The sequence below is a fragment of the Gigantopelta aegis genome, chromosome 5 (assembly GCF_016097555.1).
Source record: "Gigantopelta aegis isolate Gae_Host chromosome 5, Gae_host_genome, whole genome shotgun sequence".
In the NCBI taxonomy this organism is placed as follows: domain Eukaryota; kingdom Metazoa; phylum Mollusca; class Gastropoda; order Neomphalida; family Peltospiridae; genus Gigantopelta; species Gigantopelta aegis.
This window is the reverse complement of record NC_054703.1, coordinates 20,960,022-20,986,286: the sequence shown is the minus strand read 5'-3', so window position 1 is coordinate 20,986,286 and position 26,265 is coordinate 20,960,022. Positions and strand designations below refer to the sequence as shown.

The following is a 26,265-nucleotide window of genomic DNA, read 5'->3' as shown; positions in this document are numbered from 1 at the left end:
TTTCTGTGCAGTCATCTACTGACTTTTATTTGTGAAAGGAATAGTTTGAACTTTTTTGTTTTTCTGTCTTTTGAAAATGGCATGTGAAACTTAAAACTGACATTGACAGTGAGATTGTTTTTATTTCTCTCTGGCTGCAAAGAGTAAACTAAGATTTTTCAGACAGCTTGCCTTCATGTCTTTCATCTTGAGATTGAGTTTTTCTCTGGCAAACACATTTAAGGTAGGGTAACCTTTCTTTGAACTAAAAAAAAAAAAAAAAAAAAAAAAAAAAAAAAAATCCTACCTACCTACCCTACTTTTTTTGGCCATGTTACCTGAAACAAACTTCTTCTTTTTTTTGGCCTTATGTACCAGGAGTATAGTTAGCTCCCTTGTGTACCTGGTCGTGCAAAGAATTTGATTGCTGCTTTTGCACAGATACATGTCTGAAGGCTAATTACTTGGAATACTATGAAGTAAATTCTTATGCTTAGCTATAGCCTAGGAGTTATTTTTAAAACTGACAATTGATTTTACACCAGAAGTGCAGATGGTTTAGCTGTAATGAGGCTTGGTATTCAGACACCAGGTTTTCTTTTTTGACAAAAGTGGGGTGCAATCATTTTGCTCAGGCCCTAATCTTGCTAGCGAAATGAGCGTTTTCTCCACTGAAAGTCAGCAGTTATTAGCAGTAGTGAGAAGTCAAAGTCGACTTAAGATTTTGGACATAATCCGATTTCCAAAACGAAATTATACAACAGATGTCAAGATCCCGATTTGTTTGTCATAGCTCACTTGGCAGTGTCACCGTATGTCAAACAGTGTTTTTCCTTTGGCGCCGGACAGTATCCTCGAGTAATCGTGAACCTGCCTATTAACTGGAAATGGTTTCAAACATCACACCTTTCTTCTGAGAAGGCAGTAGTCACTTCTCCTACTTTTTCAATTCTAGATTAGGGCCTGACAAGCAGATTTTGTGAAAAAATTTAATAGCTAAACTTTTATTCAAATGAGGGTTTTTGTAAGGTTTAATGAGCAAAGTTTCCATAAATATATGTGCAATATCCGTCAACTCCCACTTGGGTGTGGTTTGTATGGGTGTGAACATTGTCAAAAATGCATCCAAAATCATGCAGTTTGGACACATTATGATGAAAATAACAGAAACATTTAACAAAAAAATATTTTAATGAGTGCTCTTTATAATTATTAATTATGACCCTTTTTGTAATTTCCTTGAGACTAAACATAACCTGTATCTTTGTTTATTTTCAAACTATAGGTGGGCATTTAGGAAGCCAGAGGTTGGCATGTATAAATCTCAGTAGAAGATTTACAAATAACTGTGGTCTTCTAGGGACCGGTCTTCTACCATATACTACTATGATCATACAGTACAACCGTGTCCGGTGTATCGGCGCATCCGGTGATTTAGCGCACTTGGTATTTTGCTTAAGTATGCTGAGGAAGTTGTCGTGTTGTCAGAGTTTTTAACGAATTAAAGTTCAATTCCTTTTTCAATGGTTAATCAAGTATTAACATATTTATTGTTAAGGGTGCAATTAATTTTTTTTTTAGAATTATCAATAATTATATAATAATTTCAAAATAAATCATTCACCTGTTTTCGTGTTTATAAACGCGAAGTAGGTCAGCCTTATTGATATTAAGAATGTTAAAACCAGTCTAAAAACACCTTTCCCGCATTTTAAATATTAAAGTAAAGAGTATAAATGTAATTATTTTTGTTCGGTTATTTTTTATTTAGACCGAAAAAGAAAACACAGACAAATGCAAAGAAAACGAATATTTTACACCTTAATTGACAGTCATCCCAGTTCACAATTGTCACCTTGTTATAAAAAATAAAAGCGAAATAAGATCCACGTGTGTGCATTATCTACCAGAGAAAAATAAAATCCATGTAGGCATCTTAGCCATGCATGACAATGAACATGTCTGCATCTGTAGTACTGTGCCACTCAAGTAAACAATTCCGAAACTGATCATGAGATGGGTCATATGTGATCGTTCATTTTCATAGTAATATTTTTAACAAGACAAAACAAAAAAGTACTAAAATAATTCTGGGATAATTATAGTGTAGCGTTTATGGGCTAAAAGTGAGGTCATGGGCGGTTTATAAATAGCGGGGTCTACGATCCACATCTACTGTGCCGAATCACCGGACATGCAAATCGTTTTGGATACAAGGGGGTGCCTATATTTATGCACCATTTTAAAATGTTTATTTACTACAGACATAAAACATTTTGTAGTGTATTTCAGATTATGCACTTCTTCATTGGTGAGAAACTCATTTTATTAAATATTTCACAATGTTCACATAGAAAATGGTCCTTGAAAGCTTAGGTGCGCCGATACACCGGACAGCACTGTATTATGTGGATGATATAGTTTTTTTCCAAACTTGTTAGATACAGGTATGTCATTTGTAAATTGAATGTAAAGTGAGAGACTATGGCAGTCTTCATATCCATTTGATAGGAATATTTTTTTTTAACAAAAGAATCTGCAAGTAATATGCCACGACTTTTGATTACATGACCCATACTGGCCATAGCCAGTCCAATGCCAAGGTCATTTGTCTCATTCCAAGCCCGGTACAAGGCATGTTTGTAAGATAAATTATGCAAGTGCTGAAGCGGTTTAAATTATAATAAAATGTTGTCTTGGCTGTTTGTTTTGTTTAGTTTATATCTTCCCAGGTGGAAAGGTAACAACACATGGGGTAAATACATGTATAAATATACGTAATCGATCAACAAAATCTACTCGCAACCTTGACCGGCATCATTATAACACAAGTCAAGTTATTTCCCTTACGATTCACACGTTTGATTTCGTGCCCGATGCCGACTGCACGTATAGAATATACACTTACGTTGATTTTATAGCTGTAACAACAGTGATGTTATCGATGTCTTATAAACTCAACGACTCGGTTGTCACAGTAAATTTAGCAAGAATAAAACCAAATCTGAACCCAGTCAGAAAAAACAACACAAAAACATCTTCTGCCGGAAGTGCGATAAATAACCGAGTGAGGTCATTCGATTTGCTATTCCAAGTAAAATGGGATTGTCCTGACGAAATTTCCTTTGGCTGTCTTCGATACCAAACGTAAAATTATTATATACAAGAAAGTTGGGATGGCAATTCAAATTTTACGGCTGCATACATAATTAAGGCATGTACATAATAACAAATTACAGTAGATTCTAAGGGAACACTATTTGTGGGGAAACGCCTACCCTCCCCCATGACTTGGTTTAAACAATATTTTATTTGCCAAAACAACATACTGGGATTGGTCAACAGGCTTAGCCTATATTAAGACCTCTCCATACAATTTACATGCGGATACATGTTTAGATACCACAGACTATAGTAGATTTAAAGGAGGAAGAAAAGAAGAGGGGATAGAGTGAAGGAAAAACCCAGAAGGAAAAAACGACTCACAGTACAATTTTGTACGACTTGCTACTGTTTTTAGATTTTCTTTATTCCTTAGACCATATGTTCTATTAGAACTTGATAGAAAAAGTAATAAGTAGGTGGGTGTACCATCATTGACAAGTTTGTACATCTTGCATAGCTTATGGCGTTTTCGTCTGTCTATTAGTAGGATAAATCCAGTTTCGTCATACAATTTTTGATGAGATGTACCTTTAACTGCACCGCATATTGTCCTAAGAGCATCCATTTGAGCAGATTCGAGTTGATGGGACAGTTCCAATGTGCAATTATCCCATACGACATCAGCATAATCAAAAACTGGAAGAATAAAAGATCTGTATATTTTTTCCAAGGCGGATCTTGATAATCGATATTTAAAGGAACGTAAACAATTTATCATTCTACTTGATTGTTCAAGAATATTATTTATATCATTTTTCCATTGGGCCTGTTTCATGAAAAATCATCCCTAAGTGTTTACGAGTTTTAACTTTAGTTACTTGTTGATTGTTAAAAGTTAGATTAAGATTAACGGGTTTATTTTTAAGAGTAAATAATATTGATTTAGTTTTTTCAGGGCTAAATTTCACTAACCATTGGTCTGCCCACCTACTAATTTTAATTAAGTCACGATTTAACACTGTTTCACAAAGATGAGGATTTTCAACTTCAATATAGAGTAACGTGTCATCAGCAAACAGACGTATATTGGACTCAATATCATTAACAATATCATTAATATAGATTAAAAATAATAGAGGACCGAGAACAGAGCCCTGTGGAACACCTACAGTTATTTCCAAAGATTCAGAAGTACTGCCATCTATTACAACCTGTTGCTTACGTTCAGACAGATAACTAGAAAACCAAGATAGAAGTTTACCTCTGATGCCAATTGTATCTAATTTTTATATTAAACCTGTATGCCATACTCTATCAAATGCTTTACTAATGTCGCAAAAGACTGCTTGAACCTCCTTTGCTTCATCCAGTGACTTGGTAATAAAATTATAAAAATCCAAGTTTGTTTACTGCAGAATCACCTGGAATGAACCCTGATTGATATTTAGTTAGTATACCGTTATCTTTTAAGAAATTAAACACATATTTAAATACACATTTCTCAAAAAGCTTTGAGACGTTACTAATTAGAGATATAGGTCTGTAGTTTGTACATTCATGGGCGTTTCCTTTCTTATAGATTGGTATAACATTAGCTTCTTTCCAACAAGTAGGAAAATCATAATTTTCTAGTGCTAGATTAAAGAGTCGTGTCAGAGGATAAGTTAGCTCATGTGATAGTAATTTCAATAGTTTGTTACTAATATGATCTGGTCCAGTTGATTTGTTAGTATCTATAGATGTCCAAACATCATTTATATCTTGTTCTGTAAGAGTTATACTACTGATTGATTTGGTATACTTTGTTGGTTCTGGATTATTTAGTGTAGATTGTTTAATAAAAAAGTGATTAAAAGTATCTGCCATTTCTTTTGGTGTGGAAATGATTTTGTTGTCAACAACTAGTGGCGGAATAGTAGAGCTAATGATACCTCGATTTTTTAGATGTTTGTTTACTATCTTCCACCATGCTTTATTACCAAAAGTCTCAAGGTTATTGATCTTATCATCTAACTTTTTATCACATTCTATTTTAGCTTTACGTATTTCAGATATTACTTCATTACGTTTCATCCTAAACAGTTCCCAATCGATTGGTCTGTTATGTCGTTTAGCTTGCTGATGAATCCTCTCCCATGACTTCACTGGCTACGGATCTGCAGAGGGGCGTAGCTTAAAACGTAAGCTTAAATCTAAAACAAAATGATTCAATAACTTTTGCTTGGAAATGTAAACAAATATACATAATGTCAATACAAAAAAAATATAACTGAATAATTTAATTTGCTAGAAGAAAAATGTTTTTCATTGGAGGCCTAGTCTAGTGAGGACGCACAGTTGGCCGTCTGTGAGTCTGTTATATTTATGCCACTTTTACTGGGGTTGTAAAATAGGCTACTCTCCCCAAAAAGAAAAAGAAATAAAAACAATTCTTTAAAACCTAATTAAATGGTCGTTCGCTTTTAGAGTTCGGAGGCATACCTGCTCTCTCAGGATATTTTTAAATTGCAGATAATAATCTTAGGTGTGTACGAGCTACCATTTTGCAAACTAAATCAAAATTAAGCATTAGCTTCCCTTTTTCTTTCCATGAACCGTTCCAAAATGCGTCAAAATTACTTTAAGAAATTTGCGCAAAATTTTTTTTTTTTTACTTTTAACCTCCAGGATATTCAAAATTCAATAGCACCAGAAATGCCCTCCGCCCGCTACCGACCCCGGTCGGGCTGCTGGCGCTATCTTGCACTTTCCAGCGCTCTGGGTTGGAGCTGGTACCGGACCCTGTACCTACCAGCCTGTAGTTTTAACAAGGGTGTAATGGGATGCAGTCGCATGAACACAGTTCTGAGAAACGCCAAATTACAAAACGTTTTAATTAGTATTCGTCCAGAGTCTATAAAGAAAGGAAACAAATGTAAGCTTAGCGACACCTTAGTAAATTATAAACTATGAAGTCCTATTTACAGTTTAATATATGGTTATTTTGACATTGTCGAAAGAGAAAATTGAAACCCGCTACTTATACACGTGTACGCTACTCCGGCCTGCTGATAATGCAGCAAGAAATCTCTTAAATTAGCCCGAGTACTCTGGCAGTAAGAGAGCTAGACGGAAATGTGGACACTAACTTGTTAAAACTCTCTTACAGTGACTAAGAGACGAACCTTTGTAATTTGTTCGCAATCGCTGCCCACGAAGAGAGTTTTAACAACAATCCAAACTCCGTCTAGTTATTTTACCGTCAAAGTACTCGGGCTACTCTTAAATATGCACTTTTCCATAGACATGCAGGCCAGTACTTACCATGTACGGTCTGTGGTGTACAAGATGTGGCAGTGGCGGATCTAAGGGGGGGGGGGGGGGGGGCGGGGGCTATATTCAGCGACATTTATATTTTTATTTTATTTATTTCATTTTTTACGTTGGAGAATCCGAGGAACAACTAATAAAAAGGTCTGGCCTGACACATAACCCCCCCCCCACACACACACACACACACACACAATGGATTTTCTGGATCCACCACTGTGTGGGGTACTGTGTGAGACGGGGGAGGGAATTCGAGTCCATGGATGGTGATTGAACCTGCGACCCACCGCACCCCAGGGCCTCTATACCACCATTGGGAATCAGTTGGAGGGTGTGCCCGTACCGAGGCACTTTTGAATGTATAGGTACTCTCTTACTAGCACTATTTCTCGTTTCAGCCAGTGCATCACGACTGGTATATCAAAGATCGTGGTATGTGCTTTATTGTTTGTGGGATGGTGCATACAAAATATCCCTTGCTACTAATAAAACATGTAGCGGGTTTCCTCTCTGAGACTAAATGTCAAACTTACCAAATGTTTGACATCCAATAGCCGATGATGTAAATCAACGTGCTCTAGTGGTGTTGTTAAACAAAACAAACTTAACTATACCACCACTGGGAATTAGTTGGAGGGTGTGCCCGTACCGATGCACTTTTGAATGTAGCAGGAAAAAATTTCTTACTAGCAGGACAAAATGTTCGATCCAGGTAAATTTTATACAGAAGTTTCAAAAATGTTTTCAAGTAATTGGACTACAACTGGTAATTCTTTTGCTTTTAAAACCCCAAAAATCCACAACAAACAAACAAAATAGAACATTTTAAAATTCAGAATTAAAAAGCAATCAAATAAACAAAAGTTGGTTAACGATGGTTATTGGCTAGTGGGGACGGGACAACCCAGTGGCAAAGACCGTGGTATGTGCTGTCCTGTCTGTGAGATGGTGCATATAAAAGATCCCTTGCTACTAATGGAAAAATACGATCTGAATAGATCAGACCCTTAAAAGGGCCCCTATGGGCAACCTAGGGAGACATCTCAACAACAGCTAGGTCCTAGTAACGAGCTACTCTCGGCAAACTAAGTTCCAAAACATATATAGCACCCCCTTTCCAATTCGGCGAACAGATAAAAAATGCGCCAAATTTCCTTCATTCAAATTGCGCACCTTTTCCCCTTTGGCGTTAATCCTACGGGACATTTCAAATTCCATAGCATCCACCACCCCCGTCGTCTGTTACCGACCCCGGTCGGGCTGCTGGTGCTATCTTGTACCTGCAGGCAGTCCCTTTTCCCACACAACCCAACCTCAAACCTTTCCTTCTTTTTTTTGGACGGAGGAGTCGGCCAAGGCCGACACCTGTACCCATGACAGGCGTACGATAAAACAGCTTGCACTGAATGTGCACGATAATCCTTATACCATACCGGAAAAAATGTAGCGGATTTCCTATAAGATTAAATGTTAAAATTACCAAATCGTTGACATCCAATAGCCCATGATTAAAAAAATGTATGTGCTCTAGTGGTGTCGTTAAACAAAACAAACTTTAACTTTAGAAAGATTTCCGCCTGTTATTATATTGATACATGGGGGGGGTGGGTGAGAGGGTGGGGGTGTAGGTTGGGGGGTGGTTGGGGTAAATTGCTGTATATATCAGTACCTTAACTTTTAATGGTCAGTGAGAGAAAAGTCGGTGTAGAGGCCTACTCAATGAATCTCACTGTGGGTGGGAGCCGATACCGGGATGCGAACCCAGTAGGCCTACAGGTTTACCAGCCTGAAGTCCGACCACGTCCTCACTATATCACCGAGGCCAATTTTATCAAATGGCTTACAGTAGCCTATTATTAGACCACATTAAAAAAAAAAACCTGTTTAGCGTCCACCTATTTCAAGTTTTCCAGGTAGGGGAGGTTTTTTGGGGTTTTTTTGTTTTTGTATTTTGTATGTAGAATGGCAGAGTGCAGGAAGAAGACATCTAACCATGGTATTCGTGGTCAGAAGACATGATAGGAAGGTAAAGAATACCGTAGAAACTTTCAAGCTAGAAATTGCACAAGAAAACATTAAAATTGTTGTAAAACCTTTGTTCAAATGAAAGTTAAACTACATGTATTTAGGCCAAAGGCGTCAATGTATTAAAGATGTGTAAACAGAACATAACTTGTGTTTGTTGTAACACCCTGGAGCACATGTACATTTGTACAGTGAGTGAAAATTAGTTCTGAGAAGCCCAACAGCACAAGTTTGTCACAATTCATCATACACATTTCGAAGTGACAGTTTTGGGACTTTTTACATTTTATTTGAAGGTGTGGTTTTTTGTTGTTGTTGTTTGGGGTTTTTTCAAAAATAAAAAATATTTGGAGGTCAGAGGGATGTCGGGGGATGGGGGGGGGGGGGGGGGGCGCTAAACAAGTAATGTTTTTTTTTTATGTGGCCGTGTGTGTTTTTCTTACACACCCGTTGGTGAGAACATCATTCGTTATTTTTGACAACGCATACTTGTTTACACATGTACGTGTGTTAACAACTTCAAGACATACAACTGGCTGTTCCAAGGTGTTGACCAGGTCACCAATGCCATACATCCAATGAAAAAAACAGCACGGTCGAAATCGACCAGACTGTGATGTATAAAAGGGCTGTAAATAACTTTTAGTTTAAAATTTGCTTAAAAATTAGACCGGCCTCGGTGGCGTCGTGGTTAGGCCATCGGTCTACAGGCTGGTAGGTACTGGGTTCGGATCCCAGTCGAGGCATGGGATTTTTTAATCCAAATACCGACTCCAAACCCTGAGTGAGTGCTCCGCAAGGCTCAATGGGCTCAAAGGCCATGGTTTGTGCTATCCTGCCTGTGGGAAGCGCAAATAAAAGATCCCTTGCTGCTAATCGGAAAGAGTAGCCCATGTAGTGGCGACAGCGGGTTTCCTCTCAAAATCTGTGTGGTCCTTAACCATATGTCTGACGCCATATAACCGTAAATAAAATGTTTTGAGTGCGTCGTTAAATAAAACATTTCTTTCTTTCTTTCTTGTCCATTAGATACTATTTATCTTACAACCTGTTGTTTGAAAACGTGTCAAACTCGCTTTCGCTCGGTAGATACATTTTAAAACAACTCGTTGTACAAAAGATAAATGGTATCTAACGGGCACCCATGTGTTATTCTCTACAGAACATATAAATTTATAAAAGATAGAATTAAAAATATATATATATATATATTTTTATATGTTTGTTTGTGTGTATTTTTGTTAGTTTAATTATGTGTTTATTTATTTTGTAAAAAATCACAGAAGTAACCCCTTTTACTAATTTATAGCTTTTTCAACAACTATCAGTGTGAAGTGCACCTAGTTATTGTAGGCCTAAAGCAAATCTTGTACACTGGCGTATGATATTTTGCTTTATAAATTATAGCCTAATAGCGTAAAAGTGTGTAAATATACAAGTGTGTCCCCCACTTTTGGCACCTTCCTACGCCACTGTAATGGAGCATTGAATAATACAGCTACAACAGTCAACTACAACAAAGAAATACCCCCCCCCAACCCACCCCAACCCTAGTAACATTCCTCCCGTCCAAACATAAACGTAAGCTACCTGATTTACTGACGTGAAACATTGATACGGAGTATAGTCACGTGATCTGCGATTGGAACTGCTAGAGAGGAAGTTGCATGGTGAGTATGTCTGTCAATCGTTGAGCTATTTAGGTCTGTCGTAATCGCCACTGGGTGCTTTAACTGTTCCTCGTTAATCTAGAACCATAATCTGCCATATTTTAAACCCTAACTACAAAACCGGACCATTGCAAGCGTTTGCGACCCCGCGTCGTCTGGTCCGAAACAAGTTGATGGGACGCATAGACTTCCCTATCGGCTTTTTTAATTATTTGACAACATGTTGCTTTGATCGTAATAACTATTATTATTATTATTTTAAAAATGTATTATTTATTATTGCCTTATAGTGTTAACATCACACCATGTTCTGTTTATAAACTTATTTATTTCATTTTATATTTGAAAATAATAAGTAGGAATAATTTAAAATGTAGAATTGATCAAATTTACACCATAGAATCTATGATAGATTAAAGGGACATTCCTGAGTTTGCTGCATTGTAAGATGTTTCTGACTAATGAAATATATCTACGATTAAAGTTACATATTAAATATATTTTCTTGTTTAGAATATCATTGTCTGTATATTCAATGTGTTTCTGGTCATCTTAATTTTTGTAAGAAGCCTAAACTGGATTTTGTTTTAAAATAATTTCATACGTATGAAAAAAAATATTTTAGGAAATAAAATGAAATTTAACCTAGTGCAAATATTAGAACGATGAGAACACGTTTACTATACAGCCACTAACATTTTATGCAGAAAAATATATTTAATATGTACCGTCGAAGTCCCAAACTGCGTTCACCTAACGACAAAAACATGAATACGATATTTACAGAAACACTATTCTACATTTTTCAGCTATGATACGTGAAACAAAATAGATTGCAATCAATTAACGTAAAAAATCAACAATGTGAACGTAAAACAAATCCATTCTAGTGAATAAAAGTGAAACACCCTCCGGTAAACAGGAAAGAGTGCGACGTTTCTAACTGCGTTCAGGCGCATGCGTTTGCAAAAGGTATCGTACCGCGCATGTATGGCTCGTCATATTTAATTTTTAAGGCCACTACATGAAAAAAAAAGATAAAAAGTTTCTTAACTACATGTATGCACAGTTGACGAACACTTTGTTTAATGTTTTTTAAAGGAGCAATTCAATTTGTCAAGTGTTCTGGTCCGGTCCGCGTTTTACCAACACCCATCGCTAACACTGATACTGATAGGCATTACGTTCATACCAGTGAATAGTTTGTAAAATATAATTTTATTTATAAATTGATTCTTAATTAACACAATTTATACACTAAAATTTATTTACAATTGTTATCAATGGATTGTGAATACTATTCACTACAGTAGAAACACAAAACTGTAGCATACCTTTTGCAGATCGAATGTAATAATTGAAAACAAATTCTAACAACAGGGGTCTTAAAAATCATAAAAATTTAATGCTTTGGCCTTGTTGGTCTTGCACTAGCCCGAGTACTCTGACTGTAAGGGAGCTAGACAGACATTTGGACATAAATACGCTCTCATTACAGTCAGAGACCAACCTATGTATATTTTTGGCAATTCCTGACTACCAGACGGTAGGCAAAGATTCCCGCTCTAATACCACAACAATCCTATGTTTGACGTCAAATACCTTTACATCGATCATTTTCGAATTAACTGATACCAAAAAATCCACATATTAATCACTAATACACATACTACAGAAAGAAATCCGACAGCACCCACATTCAGCCACGCTTCGTGACACTCCGTCGCCATAATTACAAAGCTCGGCGATCTATTTCGAGACGTAGATCACGTGATCGCACACTGCGCGATTCTGCCTTGTGCAGCAGTTACAGGGGCCATCTCATACCAAGTGACGTTACAACATGGAAGATTTGGCTAATGCTGTGTACAAATTCCTGTTCTACGCAGCCGTCCACTCTTATCCTCGAAACGTTCTTTACGGCATGCACATTCCATCGCAGAAACACAAAAAGAAACTAATCCATGTTGTAACGTCGCTTGGTATGAGACGGCCCCTGTAACTGCTGCACAAGGCGGAATCGCCCAGTGGCGATCACGTGATCTACGTCTCAAAATAGATCGCCAAGCTTTGTAAATATTGCGACGGAGTGTCACGAAGCGTAGCTGAATGTGGGTGCTGTCGGGTTTCTTTCTGTAGTATACATGTGTATTAGTGATTAATATGTGGATTTTTTTTTATCAGTTAACTCGAAAATGATTGATGTAAAGGTATTTGACGTCACACATAGGATTATTGTGGTATTAGAGCGGGACTCGTTGCCTACCGTTTGGTAGTCAGGAATTGCCAAAAATTAACATAGGTTGGTCTCTGGCTGTAATGAGAGCGTATTTATGTCCAAATGTCCGTCTAGCTCTCTTACAGTCAGAGTACTCGGGCTAGTCTTGCACGTGTGAGGTCATGTGACACGCACTGAAAGTTAACTCATCTTTCTCCATTTTAAGTCAATTTCTACGAGTCATGTGGACCTGATATCGGTAATTCTAAGGAATAAACAAAAAACGACTTAGTAAAATGAATGGTTTTAGGGGTTTGTAAAGTTTTGTATTTAGATACTTACTTCTTTGAACTTTATTGTTAATGAAAATGTTTTAGAACTGTGAAGAAAAACCTCACAAATGAACGACAAGCAGACGACAACAGATCGGATGTTAAATGTGCGAACCGTCCACGAGAAAACAAAGTGAACAGAGTTAGAAGCATAACGCAGTTAGGGACGTTGACGATAATAACACTTTTTTTTAAATCTCTGTTAGTCGATAACATCTTTAAAATTGCAGCAAACTCGGGAATATGTCCCTTTAATACACTGGTTGGAAGTTGAAGATTGGTACCGTACAGTAAACCACATCAGGGCTTCTAGATTTTTTTTAAAATCCACTAGCCATGGGATCAGTGATTTTTAAAATTCACTAGCCATGATTAAAAATTCACTAGCCATGCTTTAAATAAGTACAATTTTACTAATATTAATAATCAGATATGTCACCTAAATAGGGAGATAGAGCTTAAAAATCCTTAGATTGGGGTGGAAAGAGGGGGCAGGATATTCATATTTACAAAATATGTAAATGCAGCATTTGACAAGGGTTTTTTCCCACTAGCTGTCAGGCTTGTTATAGTAATTATTTACAAGCCCAACACTGAATATCACTAGCCGTGGGAGTGGGGCTATCATTATCTAGAAGCCCTGTCTGGCAAGGCAATAGTAGTTATTTACAAGCCCAACACTGAATATCACTAGCCGTGGGAGTGGGGCTATCATTATCTAGAAGCCCTGTCTGGCAAGGCAATAGTAGTTATTTACAAGCCCAACACTGAATATCACTAGCCGTGGGAGTGGGGCTATCATTATCTAGAAGCCCTGTCTGGCAAGGCAATAGTAGTTATTTACAAGCCCAACACTGAATATCACTAGCCGTGGGAGTGGGGCTATCATTATCTAGAAGCCCTGTCTGGCAAGGCAATAGTAGTTATTTACAAGCCCAACACTGAATATCACTAGCCGTGGGAGTGGGGCTATCATTATCTAGAAGCCCTGTCTGGCAAGGCAATAGTAGTTATTTACAAGCCCAACACTGAATATCACTAGCCGTGGGAGTGGGGCTATCATTATCTAGAAGTCCTGCACACAAAAGTGAAGGACTTTCCTTTGGCACTGTCACTAACCCTAACCCTAACCCTAACCTTAACCCTAACTATTTATGATAAGTATTTATAATGTTTTTATATGTGACAGTGCCAAAGGAAACCATTTTAAAATGTATTTTATAATATGTCTTCACCGGGAAAGGCATACAGGTGATGCAGGTCCGGATCACTTCAAACAAAATTGTGAATTCTGTCAACATGTGCGTGTATGACTTTAAAAGAAATTTTTGGTAATAAAGACCATCAACCATATAAATAAACAGTGATATAAAATGTAAATTTAGGTAAACATTTGACACCAAAAACAGTACTGTTTGAGCTGGCATATTTACGCCAGTTGCGGATCACTTTGTCCAGTTCCGGATCACTTTTGAGAAAAGAGCCTTACGCCTTCAAAAACACTGTTTCCAACATCTAAGCACTTTCTGTACATTCGTGGATCCTAGCTGCCTGACATATCTTATGGTCATTTGCAACTCCATGAGGTAACCTCTCTCCCCCCCCCCCCCCTCCCCGATTACATCCCTAATTAGCAATTTCTAAAATCGATTGAAAATCAACGATGGTGTCCCATGACGTCAGATATACGGGGCTTGTGTCAAAAATAAAGGTGTGACTGCGATCCTTATTATTTTTATTTTGTTCGTTCAACAAGTATGAATTATATTTGATTTTTGGCATTCTATTATATAATAAGGGCAGGACGTAGCTCAGTGGTACAGCGTTCGCTCGATGCACGGTCGGTGTGGGATCAATCCCCGTCATTGGGGCCATTGGGCTATTTCTCGTTCCAGCCAGTGCACCAAGACTGGTATATCAAAGGCCGTGGTACTATCTGTGGGATGGTGCATATAAAAATATTCCTTGCTGCTAGTCGGAAAGAGTAGCCTAAGAAGTGGCGACAGCGGGTTTCCTCTCTCAATATCTGTTTGGTCCTTAACCATATGTCTGATGCCATATAACCTTAAATAAAATGTGTTGAGTGCATCGTTAAATAAAGCATGTCTGTCTGTCTTCTGTTATATAATAATAATAAATAATTGTTTTCATTTATTACCGTACATATCAATAATAATAATAATAATAAAATTTATTATTATTATTATTATTATTACTGTTAAATATTGATGCCTTTTAAAAGTCACATTTTGTTTGTGAAATGAACCAGGGCTTGAAAAATCAGCACCTTTTATTGGAAATAGAAAGATATGACATAGCAAAATATCAACTTTGTGACTGTTTAGTATTTATCATAATATTAAAATTAAGCAAGTAATTTTGAAGCAGGACGGTTAGACCCCTGGTTAATAATGATAAATATTAGTATAGTGATACACACTAAACCGTCACAAAGTGGAATTATTATTATTATTATTTTAATTCCTTCATTGGGATGCCGTTTTGACGTGTTGTTCCATTATCCCTTTTTCGGTTAGTCCCCCCCCAGCCCCGCAAAATATTTTCTAGATCTGCTCCTGAATGCAGAATTATTTTCAACGACAGTCTAAAGCCTAGGGCTTGCTCAGATTTACCTTGTGAATACACTTATCAGTCGCCGACTGACTTTCCTGCATCAGAATGCGATTGTGTAAAACAAAAATCCCACTGAAAAAAAATTAATCCATCATATAGTGGTACAGACTGTTGAAATGAGAAGCCGTATATGAGATTTTCACACCATTGACAAAACAAAATAGAGGACCCCTTCCCCCCCTCTCCCAAAGTCGAGCAGTCAAGTATGTGAAAAGCATGTGCAGTGGCACATGCGAAACAGACCATTGGCGGTAGCAGGATTTTATAATAAGTTGTCAAACTTGTGCCAATTCTTTTCTTTGTACAGTAAAATTTTGTTCAGTCAATCAAGCAAGCAATGGAGGGACGGCTCTCACACTGAGAGGGGTGGGCAGCAATACTGAATAGTCTTATGGGGCAAATACAAGACTTGTGTGCTGGGAGTTTAGCAGCGATGTAGGGTCTAGACTGGCAATCTAACGTAGGCCATATATGGGCTCCCATTTTTATAGAGGGCAGCGCAGACTAATTTTTGCTCGAATTAAATGAAAATGGATTTTAAAAAACATTTTATTTATATTAGCATTACTGTTGAATGACATCTGTAGCTGGTATGTGTATGAATGGCAAATTACATGTACAAATATAACAGAGACAAGTGGACGAACACTTAAAATCGTTTCAGTTTATAAAATATGTATCTTTACATTATATACATAGTCATTTCCTGTAGAAAACAAAAATAATAAAAGAAAAATAGATGGGAACTACAATGATTAATACAGAACTGTCAACCTGTGGCAATTCTTAGGCGTGAGAAAGTTGGGGTCCAGGGACTGTATAGCCACAGGGGGTTTGTAAATTCCACTAGCCCACCAAAATAAAGCACTAGCCCAAATTTCAAATCAAGTACTACAAACTTTTTTTTTTTGGCTGAAAAACAATATATGTTTCCAGGAACCCAACCCCTATACTACTTAAATAAAAAATAACTGACCTTTCTTTTTATTTTTCACTAGCCCTTTGTTAAAAAGCACTAGCCCTGGGCATCGGGCTAGCAGATTTGTCGAACTCTGGATAAACATATTTACAGTTCAACTTCCATATTGTCCTCTTGTGTTAAATACATTTGTCTGTATTTACTAAATACATTTGTCTGTATTTACTAAATACATTTGTCTGTATTTACTAAATACATTTGTCTGTATTTACAACTCTTTACTGTTTTACCAGTCAATATGATTTACATGCATCTGTTTACATCATGTCTGTCCTGCTTATGTGTGTGTTCACCCAATTAACCGCATATCGTTAAAAAACATTCTGTTACTACTTTCATCAATTCCAGCATTCAGGGAACATTTTGTTTTCAAAATCTTAATTAGTGATATTTCTAGTGAGTTGAAAATTGATTAGCAACTACACATACTAGCTGTTTAATGTTTTTTTATCCTGCAACCACTGTTTCTATTGACCGATTAGGATGACCGATTAAAGCAAAGTCATAAACGTATACTAGCAGATTATCACTTTTGACGTCACTCATATGACGTCACACGCATAGCTACATTACAAAATTGTTCATTTGACCTCTAGGTCATCGTACAATGTGGCAGAAATAACAGAAATAATAGCTTTTCCCCTTAATTTTTATCATCTGCAGGATAAAAATAATAACTAGTTACTGATGTCGGATATCTGCTTTATCCTGTTCAGGCTGAATGAGAAATGTCCTATCCTTACCTTCACAGGATAAAGCAGATATCCAACGTCATTAACTAGTTATTCTCTATAAATTTGTGTCGTGATCTCTGAAACCTGCTTAGCAAATCGTGACGCAATACGTACTGAACCCCAAAAATGTGTAGATATTACTTTTTTAATTAAACCTTTTGACAAAATTAATGACTCTTATCATTACTGTATGATTTTCTTAACCCTAACCCTAAACTTAACCCATTTTCTTTCTGGGGGACAACAGGAGCATGCAACACACACATTATAAATATTCAATTCCATAGCGCCATACCCAAACATATATTTGTATTTACAACTCTTTATTGTTTTACATACATGTACACACATATGTAGATCTGTATTGTTGACATTTACATGTATCTGTTTATATCTCTGTATTCATTCCACTGCATATTATAAAAAACATCATTTGACCATGGTAGCATAATACCATTATTGTGCTATAAAACACATTTATAATTTTATGTGTATAAATTACAACACTTAAAATCTTTTTACATCTCTATGCTATATCCTATTGTGTGGTTAAGATTATCTGTTTGTGTTAGCTCGACCGCACATCAAGAAACTCATCGTGTAACTATCCGTAACACCATTATACGTATTACACATCCTGGCGGTACCAAACATTGTGTATAATGTTATCGGGGCCCAGCTGTGTGTGATATGTCGATAAGTAAAACTAGACACTTAATGCTGCTTTGTGTCTGAGTCCATGGAGCCTTTATTAGCTTGTCAGGACCGTGACATGTTGTGACACTGAGGCCATAAGTTGAAGCTTTTAGTTCATTTCTCACTGATTCTTTTGTCCGTGAGCCTGTGGTGTTTTTGTAAATTTGGGCTGGACTGTAGCTAAATAGTGGGGTGGGATCTAGCTCAGTGGGTAGAGTGATTGCCTGAGGTGCTTAATTGCATGATACGGGCCCACGATTATAAAACTAGTCCAGACTCATTCTTTAATGAAAGAAAGAAACATGTTTTATTTAACAACGCACTCAACACATTTTATGTACGGTTATATGGCGTCAGACATATGGTTAAGGACCACACAGATTTTGAAAGGAAACCCGCTGTCGCCACTACATGGGCTACTCTTTCCGATTAGCAGCAAGGGATGTTTTATTTGCGCTTCCCACAGGCAGGATAGCACAAGCCATGGCCTTTGTTGAACCAGTTATGGATCACTGGTCGGTGCAAGTGGTTTACACCTACCCATTGAGCCTTGCGGAGCACTTACTCAGGGTTTGGAGTCGGTATCTGGATTGAAAATTCCATGCCTCGACTGGGATCCGAACCCAGTACCTACCAGCCTGTAGACCGATGGCCTAACCACTACACCACCGAGGCCGGTCCATTCTTTAATGACGTCACACACATACAATTTGTAGACTCTAGACTTTAAACGTTTCAAGGCCAGCTCTGGTAGAGCAAAACAAATCACCATATTATCTATTAAACTTAAAAAATGGCAGAAATCGTCACTTATTTTTCTAAAAAGTTTCAGTTATTACATGAAATTATTTCGCCAAACTAAAATAACATTGGCCAACTGCTTTCAAAATTCGCAAATTTGGCGAATTTGGTGAATGCCAGCTAGCCCTACGATGATTTTATAAGCACTATAGGTATGGTCGAACCACCTTGCTGGATCCATTTTCTGATTGTTTTATTCTTTTCCCCCATCCCAACCAGGGCATCACAGCTAGTATATCAAAGGGTGTGGTATGTGCTGTCCTGTCAGTTGTTGGATGCCAAACATTTGGTGATTTTCAAGGAACATTTTTGCGATTCGCACAATTTAAAAATATTAAACAGTACATGTGGTTGTTAATCAATTTTGAAAACAAACTGTTCCTTGATTTTTGACAAAACATTTTGGAGGAAACCCAAATTTTTCCATTAGCAGAACCAGATAATTTATATATATGCACTTTGCCACAGATAGATCAGCACAGCCTTTGATATATACTACTGGTTGGGATGGGGGGAAAACACAGTCAGGGAAAAAAACACCTTACATATTGCTTTGTCAGTAAGAAGTGCTGGCTTCATATCTCATTACTGGCTTGACTAGCTGGCCTCAGTGGTATCGTGGCTAAGCCATTGGATGTAAAGATGGTAGGTACAAGATTCGCAGCCCGGTACCGGCTCTCATCCATAGTGAGTTTTAACGATTCAGTGGGTAGGTGTAAGACCATTATACCCTCTTCTCTCTCACTAATCACTAACAACTAACAACCAGCCAATTGTCCTGGACAGACAGCCCAGATAGCTGAGGTGTGTGCCCAGGACAGCATGCTTGAACCTTAATTGGATATATAATTTTGTTAAAATGTTAACTTAAAAAAAATAATAATTTGGGTATGGTGCCATACCCACTTTACCCTCTGGCAGAAACCCTGGCACGGAAATAAGTTGAAATGAAATGAAATGGGTTAGTATAGGAAGGTGTAAGGCTATTTAATACCTTAATTTCTCTTGTGCTAACCACTGACGTTTCATCTGTTTGCAGTGTTCAAGATTAACATTTTTGACAGTATCCCAGTTGGATACTAACATTTAAACATCTGGTATCCAACCTGAGAATCTAGTATTATATGGTATCCCGGTGGGATACTGGGTTCTTGAAGTCTGGTATCCAAAATTAAAGACTGGTATCCTCGGGATATCGGGATACCGTTAATCTCGAACACTGGTTCGTAATCTGTATGTGTATAATAGGTAATCAATAATGCATTAAGAGTGATGATGTACGCAGACACACAGACATGTACTTACATGCTTACAGAGACGCATAAATAGTATGTACTTAACCTACATCTAAACAAATTAAGTGATTGTTATGGATTACATGTAAGCATTGCGGATTACATACTATGCATACATATACCCATTAATTACCTATTTATAACAACTACATATATACACAATGTATGTAAGCAGCTGATTAATCAATGTGCTAGGGTGCCTACATAAACCCAAATGTTTATATATATTAAATAACAGGACGGTGTTTCCGATTCAAATTTATTATTTATGCTTTGATAATAGTTTAGATGCCTCTATCCAATTATGGTTCAAGCATGCTGTCCTGGGCTGGTTTGTCCAGGAACCTTTGTTTACACCCAATAGCTGATGTGTATTTTTGTGCTGGAGTGTCATTATTCATTCATTCAGTCAGTCTGTCTGTCCAGGAAGATGGATTAAAATTTAAGGATTAGTTGTCAGTGGTTATTAACTGAAAGAGAAAGTGACTGTATACTCCTCTCTACTGAGCCCTTAAAACTGACTAGGACCTTAGGGGGGAGCAGATACCAGAAAAAAAATGGGTTAAGTTTAGGGTTAGGGTTAAGAAAATGATACAGTAATGATAGAATAATTAATTTTGTCAAAATGTTAACTTAAAAAAATTTAATCTACCAAAAGATTTGGGTATGGCGCCATACAAATTTGAGTTTATGCATGAGGGCCTCCCCCAGAAAGAAAATGGGTTACGTTTAGGCTTAGAGTTAGGAAAATCATACAGCAATTATAAGAGTAATTAATTTTGTCAAACGGTTAACTTAAAAAAAAAAATATGCCAAGCAGTAATGCATTCTGTACATATCAAAGGCAAGTGGCACTAAAAATTCCGAATTTGATGTATAAATATTTTTTTTATTATGTCTGTTCTGTTTATTAATTTAAATTAATTTAAGATATAGTGCATTGCATTGTTCACTGGCTTCAAAACCGCTGTCCCAACTATGATTAAATTGTGTTAATTTTCCAGTCCAATCGGACAGGTACCTAACAAAAAATCCTGAATAATTACATGGGTACATGTATGATATATATATATATAAATTATAAACAGCACGCAGCTCCTGAGACCCATTGATCCTTTAAAACTCAATCTAGGTGGGAACCAGTACTGAGATTCGAACCCAGTACCTACCAGGTGGCTTCTTTAACCACTACACCAGGTCCACTAAGGCTGGTAAATGTCGCTGATATAACAGACACCATGTTTTATAAATAGTACACAGCTCGTTAGGTCTCTTCCACAATGAAGTATTTGGTTTACGTCCTCTCCTCGAGTACCAAGGTATGTTTAAATTGATTTTCAGAGCCGGGGTCCTGCTGGCTTGTTTAAGTTGTTTTATATAGATCTGTTTGACGATGACAGCTTGGTGTTGTGTGAAAAATCTTCCCCTACCTGTTCGTATTTGCCGAGAACGCGAAACATTTCAGTACACATAGCAGTGTTTACACAGGTCATTATCGAGCCCAAGGCCACATTGTATCTTAACATGTTAAGTATAGAGAACAATTGGCCTCTGTGGTGTGATTGTTAAGCCATCGGATTTAAGACTAGTAGCCACTGGGTTCTGCTGGTTCTAGTCTCAGTACCGGCTCCCACCCAGGGTAAGTTTCAATGGCAGGGCTAACTCTGGGTGAGTAGACAATTTCCAGCGTGGTGATATAGAATAAACCAGTCTAGCAATTGGTCTTTCTGAACAGCCCCGATGTTTGCAGATTGGGTACGGCCTTGAACTTGACTTTACCAAAATGTCGAAAAACATGCTCCTGAGCCATCACTGATAACATTCCTATTTTGGAGGGTGGGATTCCTATTTTTGAAGGCCTGGATTCCTACGACACTCCAACTAGGTTTGGCATCTCTGTTTAGGAACCAGTTGGCGGATATACATGTACTTCTATTTTTTGTATGAATAGTATGAAGGTTTTTATTAGCCAGATGAAAAAAAAATCACATATGTGACCAGGGGCCTATAATTCACAAAGGTCTTAAGCTCTGCTAGATAACAAAGCATCCTCTTTGCAAGCCTTTTAGCATTGCACTGCGAGATCGCATAGTTGCAAGAGTTTATTAAATTAGGCCCCAAATCTGTCACAATGTAAAGGGCTGGCTATAAAGCCCATAAAATATCAATTTGGCGAATTTGCTAAGAAAATCTGTCACCAAACTCAAGTTTCATTTAGCCAAACAGCAAAAGTGGCAGTACATCTAGAGACGAGAGACCATTTTTTAATTAGTTTTTTGGCAAATTAGTAATGAAATATGTTCGCCAAATTCAATTTAATTTGCATTTGGTAATTTCATCCTAAACCCTGCAAACCCCTTTAAAGGCATACTGTCATGGATTTAAGGACCTTATTTCTCTAAAAATGGATAATAAACAAAAATTACATTAATTGTTGGAAAACAAACCTAGCTATCGCATCACTTTAACTGAACCATGATGGAATGAAATCCATGTCAACCCTCTTGGCAATTTTAGTTTTTGAATTATGGACCATTGTCATAATTAAATTATTTTTACAAAATATCATTAATAACTGAAGTATGGTGGTTATGAAGATAGTTGAATGAAGTACATTTAGGGACAAATCAAATAATTTTTGTTCAGTTAATACTTTGTTAGACCATTAAATAGGTCAGTGGTCTGTGACAATATGCCTTTAATGGACCAATCGTTGGATTTTTCCGTTTCGCCCAGTATATGTATGTTCCCTGTGACCAGTACATTATAGGCCATGGTATGTACTGTCCTGTATGGGAAAGTGCACACATGTACATGTATAAGATCCCTTTCTGCTAAGGGGCCGGACGTAACTCAGTGGTACAGCACTCGCTTGATGTGTGGTCAGTCTGGGATCGATCCCTGTCGGTGGGCCCATTGGGCTATATCTCGTTCCAGCCAGTGCACCACGACTGGTATAACAAAGGCCATGGTATGTGCTATCCTGTCTGTGGGATGGTGTATATAAAAGATCCTTTGCTGCTAATCGGAAAGAGTAGCCCATGAAGTGTCGACAGCAGGTTTCCTCTCAATATCTGTGTGGTCCTTAACCATATGTCCGATGCCATATAACCATAAATAAAATGTGTCGAGTGCGTCATTAAATAAAACATTTCCTTCCTTCCTTTCTGCTAAGGAAAATATTTCCTCTGAAGACTAAAATTAATGTGTATTTGTGAGAATTAACAAATGTTTAACATCAATAGCTGATGGTTAGCTATTCAGAGTGTTCTAGTGGTAGTGTTAAACAATACAAACTTCAACTGAAGACTACGTGTATTTCAACTATTTGTCAGCATTATCAAATGTTTGACATCCAATAGCTGATATGTGCTCCAGTTGTTCAGGGGTGGGAATTCTCCTCGGATCAGCTGTTTTCCTCTCATGGAATATTGTGTTTCCTCGCATTTTAATCGTCCTTTCCTCCAAAATGTGTCAGATGGCACAGATTTTAACCTAGGATTTCAAGAATTTCCGGGACCCCTCTAGATTTCCTCTTTTGTTTTACAGTTCACCAATTCCCACCCTGGTTGTTAACATAGGAAACTTTATCTTTATATCTGCCCATCTCTCTTGTTACCAGTAAATCATTTTAAACAAATCTTTTTATGTGTAAAGCCATTTGTAAAGACATGACGCTGCGTGCCAATTAATACAGTGTACAATATTTCATGCAAACCATTGATCTGTTCAGCTATCAGTTACACGACTTTAAAATCATGCAGACCGTCAACTGGTTACACGAAGCACCATTTCCTTTGAAAATTAAAAGTAGCACATCCATTAAATTTAAGTTTATTTTTTAATACAGTTAGATCATCAATTTAGCAAAGTTATAAAGTTTGTTTTCTTTAACGACACCACTCTGTACATTGGATGTCAAACGTGGTCATTCTGACATGTCATCAGAGGAAACCGACAGTTTTCCTAATGTAGAATTTTAGAAACATATCTTTTATATGCACTTTTCCACAGACAGGAAAGCACATACCATGGCCTTTTTTTTTAGTTGTGGTTCAGTGGTTGGAACGAGAAAACCCCCAGTCAGGTGAATGGATCCGCTGAGGTGATTCGATCCTGCGACACAAGCACCTCAAGCGAGCACTCAACTGACTGAGCTAAATTTTGCCCCCTCAGTTTAGCAAATAACCTTAGTCCAAGTGTTTGAAGATTACGTAAGTCACTGCAGTGGTTAAGCAAATACATATATAGTTCATATAACCAGACATTCGGTTACTTTCATAAAAAAAAAGAGAAAGAAATGTTTTATTTAACGATGCACTCAACACATTTTATTTATGGTTATAAGATGTCAGACATATGGTTAAGGACCACACAGATTTTGAGAGGAAACCCGCTGTCGCCACTACATGGGCTACTCTTTCTGATTAGCAGCAAGGGATCTTTTATTTGCGCTTCCCACAGACAGGATAGCACAAACCATGGCCTTTGTTGAACCAGTTATGGATCACAGGTCGGTGCAAGTGGTTTACACCTACCCATTGAGCCTTGCGGAGCACTCACTCAGGGTTTGGAGTTGGTATCTGGATTAAAAATCCCATGCCTCGACTGGGATCTGAACCCATTACCTACCAGCCTGTAGACCGATGACTTAACCATGACGCCACCGAGGCCGGTACTTTCATAAAACTCGTGTGAATTAAATTTGGTAACCTACATGTACATTGTACACGTAATTTTTTAAAACATTATCCCTTGTTAAACAGATAGGGTTAATATTAATTGAAAATATATACAGTAGAACCTCTGTAAACCGGAATTTCCGCCAAACCGGACATTTTTCTCAGTCCTTCTTAAAAATCAGTTTTGTAATTAACCTCGCTAAACCGGATGTTTTACTTGGTCCCTAGCATCTCCGGTTTAGAAGAGTTTCACTGTATATTAAAATTACCATCAACTTACAGGTACAATGTTGTACATGCGTATTGCACACTTTCGGTGTTATGATTGGCAGCCAATAGTCTTCGGTGTGTGACAGCAATCATGAGTGTCTTTATCTGCTGTCGATCAAAACTGCGAAAGTGTGTAAAAGCCAGAATACTCTGTATACCCTGAGTAAGTCTATACATTAACTTACTTGACAACTCTGCAATAAGTCAGTTTCGATCTGCGAGAGGTTGTGTTTTAAAATGTGCCATTTTACTGATTTATTGCATTTTTGGTACAGGGGGCACTAGTCTGATGTGCAATAGGTCTATGATGAATTCCTATCTGTGAGCCCATTGGGCTATTTCTCATTCCAGCCAGTGCACCACAACTGGTATATCAAAGGCTGTGGTATGTGCTGTCCTGTGTGGGATGGTGCATATGAAAGATCCTTTGCTACTAATAGAAAAATATAGTGGGTTTCCTCTCTAAGACTTGTCAAAATTACCAAATGTTTGACATTCAATAGCCAGTGATTAATAAATCAATGTGCTCTAGTGGTGGTGTTAAACAAAACAAACTTTAACTTAACTCTGTTCTTGATACAAGTAAACATACGGTATATATATATATATACGATCAAGTACAACCAGTGTGTGAAATAGATCTATAGGTGTTTGTATTCGTGGGCGGAATGTCGCACTGATTTATTATATGTACATATATCATTATGTACCATGTAGGTGTACTGGACAACTGTAAATAAGTTTTTATGGACTTAATAGTTCTATGATAATCATGCAAGTATTTTCAATATTTTTAACAGTATTTTCAAGACCATTTTAGGCCTCCACAACTTAAATCGATTAGTATTTTATTTGACTTAATTAACCTATTTATCTTTGCCTAAAATGATCAGTCCTAGCATTGCATGTTTGATTTTGTTGTTCAATTAAAAACAAATTGGTTATGCAATTTTTTGTCATAATTCTTTTTCAAGTTACACAAATTGTAAAAGTACAGCGCCATTTTATAACCAAGCAATAGTAAAACGTTTGTGAGATATTGCTTGCTTCACTTTCGTGTATTCTACCAATTAATCGAGTATGCAGGTACTTATAGATTTCATGATGAGTAAAAACCAAATGGAGTTAATTACATACAATATTTTTTAACTTTAATATTTATTATATATTAGTTTAATTCCAGAGAACATTGCTAATCTATTTAAAAAACTGATTTGCAACTATCATTTAAGGTTTTAGAAATGTGTAGCAAACTCTGACACTATAGCTACCAGAATGAATTGTGGTGCAATATTAACAAAATGTTCCCTGTTTTCACTTATACTTTACTTATATCCAGTGTTTTTTGTAAAATATCAGTGAATCACTTATATTATACTTCATTTATATTTCACTTATACTTTACTTATATCCAGCGTTTTTTGTAAAATATCAGTGAATCACTTATACTTCACTTATATTTCACCTATACTTCACTTACTGTATACAGCAGTTTCTGTTAAATATTGGTGAATCACTTATACTTCACTTATATTT

General features: G+C 37.1%; 1 protein-coding gene across 2 annotated transcripts in view; it reads right to left on the bottom strand.

The window, feature by feature from the left end:
* LOC121373388 (pyruvate kinase PKM-like) overlaps nt 1–3,026 on the bottom strand; it is a 39,422-nt gene extending 36,396 nt beyond the window's left edge. For both annotated transcript variants that reach the window (XR_005958076.1, XM_041500023.1), the window contains exon 1: nt 2,888–3,026. The gene's annotated coding sequence lies outside the window, so the exon portion shown is untranslated. The remainder of the gene's footprint in view (nt 1–2,887) is intronic.
* Between the last annotated feature and the right edge of the window lie 23,239 nt (nt 3,027–26,265).